Below are 9,803 nucleotides of genomic sequence, written 5' to 3'. Positions count from 1 at the left end.
ATAATTTTAATAGCACATGCACTACTTCATTGCTGGCAGAGATGCTTTGCATGTCCCAATATTCCATGTATTTGGTCAACAGCAATCCAGTCTTGTAGCATGTGTGACCCTGGCAGGGACAGATGGTATTAAAATGTATATTATTAACGGTGTACAGTACTTGAGAATCAACTCATCCATCAGGAAATCCATTCAAGCAGTAGATAAAGGCATGACTTTAAAAAGGTCTTTGGATAAAGATAATCCTTGATTCTTGCCTGTTTCCTTTTCTTCTTTTCCACCATTCATTAGTGGAGGGTTTTAAACAGAAATTCTGCCAAAGGGAAAGGTAGACAAAACTCCAAAATAAAGGCAACGAATGGTCCAATCCTGTCACCCTTACTTACATGAGTATTCCCACTGAAGTCAGTGGGCCTGTTTATATAAGGAACGAATACTTGCATGAGAGAGGGTTCTAAAATGGGGCCATAGAGAGCTATGTAGTACATGACAAGAACCAAAGCAGCCAATTTGCCTCTTCTAACAGACAGACTAATCAATTGCAATTAAGAGGCAAAGTAGCAGACTAATGAAGTACCCTTGTCACTGGTTGTCATCTTAGGGATCAATTCACACCTCCATCACAATAACATCAACCCTTCAAGTGCTCTAATGACCCTGAATCCCTAAAGTGCCAGGAGGATTAGGGCAAGGATAATGTGCTGGAAAGGTGCTAATAAAGTGGTGGAGTTGAGATGGGTTTCCTCACTGCTAGAAGATAAAAGGAAACTTTCTATCTGGATCTGCCATAAGCTTCATGTGTTTAGAGACTCACTGACTTCAGTAGGAGTCAGCATCATGGCCTTCGTTTGTCTAATTCTTTTGGTAATAAAAAACAACAACAACAAAACAAAACAAAAACAAAAACCTGTGACCGTGTAGACTATTTCCCCCAAACACAGCCTTTCCTGGAAGAGGCAGTTATTAGTTACAAGAGGTAGTTAAGCTTCTTTATTTACTATCTATATATTGATTGAGTCAGTGATGAATCTCAGTTTCTCTGTATAAGCTGTATTTTATAGTCACAACTGCTCTGTTATATCATTATATTTTTGCATGATTCCTTTAAGTGACTTTAAATATAACAAGCAAATAAAATTTGCTCACAACCACTTTACCAAGCTACAAATGTTTTAAGAACCAAAAATTCTGCATCTCGTTAGGAGAGAGTGAGATTAATTTATGGCATACCTGCACTATGGCAAAGCATTCAACATATGCTTATATCTTCTTGTGCATTATTAGTTGTAAGCAGCAGCACCTAGATGAGGCCCACACTTTTTTAAATTCAAACTATACTAATCACTATTTCTATTTTGGGTGTAAAAGTTAAAAGGAATTTTTCTGCATAGCCTAGATGTTATTTAACCTCAGAAGGGTGATTTCAATAGAATATGGCTCGGGCGTTTCTGGGGACACTGTCACTGCTGTAAAGCATAAACCCCACCTTTAAATCAGTGGAGCTGCACTCGCTTCAAATTGTGATGAATGTGGTTTCCTCACCTGAAGCTAAGCAGACAAGTTCATAACCAGAGTTCAAAAAACCAACATCGGTAAAATGCATTTAGCTTAAAAAAAGAAGTGAACTGAGTGCTCGTGAAAGCTACCAGATTAGCAGGACTCTTTCCTGGTGGGCAACAGTAGTACAAGCTTGCCCACATTGTTCCACCACTGTGCCTCAAACCAGAGCACCTCTAGGGTTGTGAGTGTTTATGCAGTCTACCTCTTTATTCATTCTTTGGCATTTTTGCTTGAGTCTGCAAACCAAGGTACCTAACGTAATTTTCTGGTGAGATCATCTGTGATGAATCATTTAAATTGTATATGAATATAATCTAGAACCACCAATCCATTTCACACAAGCTACAAAACTGACATTGGAGCATGCTGACTTTTTTCCATAACTGGAGGAGAACCTGTGACCTAACAGTGGAAGTCTACGAACCTTCCAATTCCCTAATGCTTTTCTATGTTCAAAACAAAAACTGTGCCTTCTAATAGGGCTTGGTCCTGTACCCCCGAAGTCATCAGAAGTTTTGCCATTGAATTGTCTGGGAATAAGATCACACTGTATCATCTATGTAATTCTATTGACATCAATACATTGTGAATCTGTAACAGATGTCAAGGGGAGTTGCATGTGTGTAACACAACAGATCCGGCCCCATGGCTGCATACCAGTAATATAGTCGGGAGGCAATTTTCAAAGATATAGTTTTGTATAGATTTCAGATATACATCATCCTCAGTCATAGAACGAGGGTGTAAGCTACCTTTATGACTACAGTATATTGGGATATAGATATATTTTCTGTGTGAAGAACTTTGATGCAGAATAGTAAACCATGTAAATATACAGACAGTCTTTGACTTCCTTTTATTTAGTATTTTCTTTTGTGCTCCACAGATTGTCCAGGCAAACTAAGAAGAGCAAGAACACTGTCGACTCTTAGGTCACCTTGCTTTGAAGTAGCAAATGGCTAATATATGCATACATGTGGGGACTGTTTTAACACATGCTTTACACCACAATAATCGATTCATTGGTTTTAAAAAGCAAAACAAAATAATAGCTCTTCCCTTGTCCAGCTGCAGCAGGCGAGAGCTGGAAGATATGCCTGTATGAAAGAGAGGGTGGGGTAGGCAAAATCTCCTAAGAGCAACAAAACAAAGCAAGCCCAATGTTCTTGTCAAAGCGTGGAATGACTTAAACACTCTATTGTACAAAATATGAATAAGTCGTCATTGTGGAGCACAGTGTGGGGGGATCCTCTGTGTTGTCGATTAGCCACATGATTGACCAGATTACACGGGGAAACGGCTAAGGTAAATAAGGGAAGCCTTCTGTCACTTCCTCCCTGGGGCCTGCAAAACAAGGTGCCTAGGAGACTGCCCTATTGTCCTGAACTGAATGGAAAGTGGTGGTGGGGGGTGAGAGGGAGGAAGAAGGAGCCATAGATGCCATGGTTGGTGAAAATACGCCTCTCAAGGGGAACAGTGTGAAAATATCTCTCTGGCCAACTTACATGTCAGCGTTGTTCCTTGTTACCACACAGCACTGAAATGAATTTGTCTTAAGATCTCCTATCTTCTTGTGTGTGTTTGGGTCTGCCTTAAAAACACACACGCACAAGTATTAGGAGTGTGATACAAGCATTTTGTGTCTTAAAATCTGCCAGCCCACTAACACTGCATCCATTGTCATGGATTTCTCTTCCCACCACAATCTCACCCTTGTGAACAGATTAACTCGCATAGCTAACTGGTTTATGGATATCACCCCAACCTTACATTTCTTACAGAACTGTATGCTTGGTATGAAAAATGGGGCTCATCAAGGGAATCCCAGTGCAGCTCAACAGTCATGAAGACAGTACCTAGGAAAGGTACCCCTGTCAATCTGGTACTGGGGAATCCTCATTAGTTGTGATTTTAAAATAAACACGTGTGGTGGACTAGTAGTGACATCATAGTTAAGGCTGTGTCTCAGTTTTCAGCCTTAAAATTGTGTTTGCTTATTCCTGTTTCTTTAATATCTTTAAAAAAAAAACCCAGCAGTTTTGATACGTTCAAGGTCTCTAAATTGTTCATTGTAATTTCCAAGAAAACTGAGTCAGAAGCAATGAATAACAGGAGAGTGTATATGTATAATATAAAAAAGTTAAGAATTATATAAATGTATATTTACATTGTAAGCTGTCTTTTAGAATACTTTGGTGTTGCAAAGATTTATATATGGCGATATACCTATTGCATAGAGCTGGAAGTGACCCTGGTGCTTGCAGCTGCCATGGATAAGAGGAAGGAGACTGCTCAGTCCCACATCCGAGCTGTCACCACTTCAGTAGCAGGAGCTGTCTACATGCTTCTCTTATTCTTGTTTTTCACTTTTTCTGCAACCACATGGTGGGCCAGCCTTTATTGCACCCTGGTTCCACAGCCAACCAGCACATATGTTGGTAGTTCCTCTGCAGAGCCAGGCGCGTGGCTGGAATGGTTCAGTGTATCCCAATACTTGCCCGCTTCGCAGCAAGAGGGAAACATTGTCACATATCATTTAGTGTGCCAGGTTGCAGACTCTGTTCTGGCTGCATTTTCACCACACTTGTTCCAGTTAGCACACACCATCTGCGGACCCGCTAAGTCTTAAGCCCTCCTAATCAATTTCCTCCTGGTACTGACCAAGATTGCCATCCACCAGGACAGGGAAGTTTGATGGGGAGTTGCTCTCAGACTGTGGGGCCTAATTTAATTCCTTTATTGTCTCATGTAGCTGGTCAGTGTTCCTCTGGGTGGTACCGATTTGTCTCCTGGGACTCCTTTGTGGAGCAGTGGGTGTTGTCTGGGTTTCCCTGCTTGTTGTCCCTCTCAGAGTCAAAAGAAGGGCACCAATCACCCTGTCTTTTTATGTATTGTCATAGAATCATAGATTATTAGGGTTGGAAGGGACCTCAGGAGGTCATCTAGTCCAACCCCCTGCTCAAAGCAGAGCCAATCCCCAACTAAATCCCCAAATTGCCCCCTCAAGGATTGAGCTCACAACCCTGGGTTTAGCAGGCCAATGCTCAAACCACTGAACTATCCCTCCCCCTCTGTAATTTGTTGTACTGAGGGGTCTCTGACCCAGGGCCGGCTCCAGGGTTTTGGCTGCCCCAAGCACCAAACAAAAACAAACAAAAAAAGCCACGATCACGATCTGCAGTGGCAATTCAGCGGGAGGTCCTTCACTCCGAGCAGGAGTGAGGAACCGTCTGCCGAATTGCTGCCAAACAGCTGGACGTGCCGCCCCTCTCCGAAGTGGCCGCCCCAAGCACCTGCTTGGTAAGCTGGTGCCTGGAGCCGGCCCTGCTCTGACCTCTCCTGTTGGTTGAGGGTGCTGGTCTTTTTGTTCTAGGTGGGCCTGGGCATAGGCCCAGGATTCAAATAGATCTGACACAAGATAGGAACAACTCTCACTACTACACTGCCTGTAGGTTGGGATGTGTATCAAGACAGAGCACCACTGCCTGCCTCCTCACGTAAGAGGAAGGAGAAGAGTGGCTGTGTGTGAGAGAGAGAGAGAGAGACAGACAGACAAGAGATGCTCTCACTGGGGCTTCTCTCCCCAGCTATGGGGACAAAGGACTGAAGTTCCGCATGGTGGCTCCCCACAGGCATGGTGAGTTAATGAAGAGGAAGGATGCCTTCTAGGCTTCTTCCTATGGATCTGCTGGCTATTGAAGAGATGCAGAAGAAGGGTATATTGATCGGATAGTGGGGAGAGAAGGATGAACTGATTTGATAAGCGAGGTGGTTAATTTTTTATAGAGTGATTGACTTTTTATTTTTTTCTTCTGATTGATTTATTGGCTAAATGAGGGGGAGAATTGATTGGGAGAGACAGTGAGAATTTATGATCGTTAGCTGCAGAATATAAAGCTTTCCAAAATGGGAATATATATGAGTGTTTATTTCTTCCTCATTTAGCTCTCCTATGTTCAGTGAGTAGTGGCTGAGGGTAGGGCCATCATTGGCTCTTCTTCTGGCATCCCACTGGGCCATTTCCTTGTTCTTCTGAAAATTGGCAGGCCTAGCACCATGTGCAAGTTTTAAATGTTCTCTTTGTAAGCATTGCCTGAAATGTTCACACTCTGAACTTTGTAAATGTTTCTCCCTGACTTTTCTGCATAGGTGTTTCACTCCATAGAATAGTGAGTTTGCTGGTCAACATCCCTTGTCATTAATCGTTATGGTAACAGAGCCAGATTTTAAAAAGGTATTTTGGTGCCTAAAGGTGCAGATGGGTGCACGGTGGGATTTTTCAAAAGCACCTGAGCAGGTTAAGCTCCTAACCCCATAGACTTTAATGGGCGTTGGGCTCCTAATTCACCAAGGCACTTACTGCAATTTACAAGAATAACTTTCTGCATTTCTAGGCACAGAAACTTTTGTAAACCTGGCCCCTGCTCATTAATTATTGGGGCAGAGACCATCTTTTTTGTTCTGTGTTTGTATGGCGCCTATCACAGTGAGCTGCTGGTCCATGAGGCTTTACCTCAATACTAATAATCAACTATTAATATTTATACAGCACCTTGAACCTATTTAAGTGCTAAAGAAATACCAAGTGTCTATCTGGATACTCTTATGGTCTCCATAATCCTCACAAGACCCCCTGTGAGGGAGAGAAGTAGTAGTAGTCCCATTTTACAGATTAGGAACCAAGGCACAGTAAAGCTTAAAACATTATTGTTACCACCTGGGGTGACCTTCAGGAAGCTCCTCCCCTTTGCCTGAGAAAGTTGTTTGCAGCTAGGGTGACCAGATGAGAATTCCCAAATATCAGGACCGCCGCAGGGGGAGCACCTTTTCAATTGTTACGCTCACCCGTCCGAGTCTTCGGCAGCACTTCGGCAGTGGGTCCCTCAGTCGCCGACAGTATTTGGCGGCATTTCGACAGCGGGTAATAAACCTTGCCACCAAAGAAGGAAGTACTCTCCGCCAAAATGCCGCTGAATACCGTTGGCGACTGAGGAACCCGCCGCCGAAGTGCCAGGTGAGTGTAACAACTGAAAAGGCACTCCCACTACTGGTCACCGTCACCTAAGCAACAACAGAGAGAGAGAAAAAAAAAGCTCCCGAAACAAAATATCGGGACAAATGGCATCGGGACATGGGACAAACTGCTCGATATTGGGACAGTCCCGATTTTATCAGGACATCTGGTCACCCTATTTGCAGCAGTTAGGGAGGAACCCTGCTCAGTGAGTCTTCTGCATTATGGGCAGCAAGCAATGAAGTCCCAAAGAGTCAGTGCAGTTATTGGAGCTCAGTGTTGTAATGTTACAATATTTTCCCTACTGCAATGACATTATCCTAAGGAGTGTGAGTAAACTGAGTGCTAGAGACTGCTTTGACTTGACAGGAAGCCTTACTAGTCTCTTCCCCTACACCCTTCTGACATACACATGCAACGTGATCCACCTTATTTTTCTCACCTTTAGCTAAAATGGTAATGCATTTACAACAGGGACAGCAGACCCAGTGTCATCAGTAGCTGCCCCAAAAAACTTAGAAGGAAATAAATGGGTAGGCATTTTTAAACAGTTTTTTTTTGGGGGGGGGGGGGGGGGGAGGAGGGGATGGATTTATTTTTGAAATCCAGTGCCAGCAGGGCCGGCTCTAAGCACCAGCATTGCAAGCATATGCTTGGGGCGGCCCTTTTCAAGGGGCAGCATTCCGGTCCTTTGCAGGCAGCACTTTGTGCTTCAGAGGCAGCACTTCCCCCCTCCTCCCCCCCAAAAATGCTTGGGGCATCAAAAAACCTGGAGCCGGCCCTGGGTGCCAGAAATATTCTTTGCCATCATTTTGTGAAATTTATCTTTATTTTTTTAAAATTTTAAATTCTTAATGGGAAACTTATGCAGATACTAGAGCTGAGCAAACATTTCAGAATGAATAATTGACATGACAACAATAATAGGCTGCTCTGATTCATGCTGTGAGTAGCACCTATCAAGTCATGGAATCAGGGAGGTGGAACAGGTGCTTGCAATGTCCTGTGCCGAGAGGGATTTGATGCATGGAAAAACTCTGGCCCAACATATAGAATTCTAATTTTATCGGTAGGAAATAATGGCAACAAATGTTTGTTTGGTTGGTTTTGGGTTTTTTTTTTTCCCAGATAAAACCACAACAAACCCTTTTAGCCAGATAGAAAATGTTGTGCTTCATTTTACACTCTCTACAATGGATGACTTGTAACTCTAGAAAGTTTGTTCCACAAGCTGCTTTGCTAGCTCACAGGTTGACTGTTAAATTTGCACTGTATGTTTGTCAGTGATGCTCTAAGTGGTACTAAAGCTGACAGAGTACAAGCAGGAGTTGACAGCTTCACTCCAGTTACAGCTGATTAAAGGATGCAGAGGCCTGAGGCCCCATCTCTAAAGGAGGACCACTGAAAATTCACCTAAGATTTCAAGCCTGCGTATGTACTGTACGTAGGCTGGAGTGGAAAACTCTAGTTATTGCATTAGGTAATCACCTGTGTATTCAGTATTGGAAGCATTTAAAATGGGAAAAAAATTATGCTTGTTAAATGTATATGAAAGTCACAAAAGGAAAGGTCTTATATATGTGTTGTAATGGTAAGTGAAACAACAATGCATTATTATAGTTGTACAGTAAGTCTTAGTGATTATTGTAATACAGTGTGGCCCACTGTTGGGTTGTCACATCTATACAGTTCACATCATAACAGCTCCTATCTATAATTAAATTGTATGGCTTTCAAATTAGTATGAGTGGAGCACAGCAGAAAAACATACTGAAGCAACATACATGTAAAACGTTCTATACAATTTAATTCATGTGTGATTATAATCAGAGTATAAAATAATGATCATATACAGTTGTCATCAGAATACAAACCCTTAAATACAGTGAGCCACTGACAAAACACCGAGCAGGTCAAAATTAGACGAACAATAGAAAGACCGTGCGCGCGTGCACACATATACACACACACGCACGTAGACCAGTGCTAAGGAGAGTAGAATGCAGGCAATCATGAGGAAACAGGCAATCAGAGCTTGAGAAAAGATCAGCAACCACCAGACTGCTTCAATTTCCAAAAAGCATACAGCATGCTATAGTACTAACCTTCTCCTATCCAACACGTATGGTCAGGAGTAACTTTATTCACGAGTTGTCCCACTAACAGCAGTAGGACTACCCTTGTGAGTAAGGAGATCTCCATGCATAATTGTTTGCAGAATCCTACCAACCCTACTGTCAGAGGTGGCTTTATCTGAGTAAGGGCAGCCAGCAGCACTGAGCACTTAGAGTATGTCCACACTGCAAAAGGAGTGTGATTCCAGCACATGTAGACCTACCTGAGTTAGCTTTAATCTAGCTCATGCAAGTACCAATAGCCTGTGCTGAAGCCAGTGCTACAATGTCTGTCTGTATAAGCCTGACTGGGACCTTTATTCAGGTGGCTATTCTGTGCTGCCATGGCTTCATTGCTATTAGTACTTGCACTAGCTAGATTAAAGCTAGCTCAGGTATGTCTACACGTGTGCAACCATACCTCCCACTGCAACCTAGTCATAGCCTTAGATGCTACTAGGCCTTTCAGTACAGTGCATGTTCCATTTTTTTTCTTTCCTATTTCCTATTTTGTCCAGGCCAAGATTTTCACAAGGGACTAATGATATAGGTAGCTTCTCAAAAATTGAGGCAACTTCGGATTTTTGTTGAAGGGACCTGATTATAACGGGATGGATTCTCAGGACTTTCTGGAAATCAGGCCCCTTTAATGTATGTCATGTTTGGCACCCAACATCACTAATCACTTTTGAAAATCTTCGCCTTCTGTTTTTTTAAGTAAGTATTTGTACAATTGTCCTGTACTGTTCCTTCAGAAATGTTCCTGATCATGCAGAGGTAGAAAGCATATCCCTCTTTTTCTTTGTTTTCCCATTTGTAACTTTCAAATGTTGGTAGGTGCACATTACATACTCCCACTTCATCTGCACTGAATCTCTATTTCTGAATGCCTGGGAACTGCAGACAGTGGCACTTGCATATGTTAAGAGAGCTTCTAATTGTGGAACGTTTTTTCTCTCAATTCTCTCCCAGGCCGGTTTTATGTTGCATGGACAACTTTACCACTTCACTAACATGAACACCACATTGAAACATACACACACACACAGCCATACAAACATGAATAATAAAATACATTTTTTTTTTTTAAGTTTTACTGAAATCATTAGAGAATT

Source organism: Chrysemys picta, chromosome 2 (assembly GCF_011386835.1).
Source record: "Chrysemys picta bellii isolate R12L10 chromosome 2, ASM1138683v2, whole genome shotgun sequence".
In the NCBI taxonomy this organism is placed as follows: domain Eukaryota; kingdom Metazoa; phylum Chordata; order Testudines; family Emydidae; genus Chrysemys; species Chrysemys picta.
The sequence above is the reverse complement of the archived record's forward strand: the minus strand, read 5'-3'. Positions refer to the sequence as shown.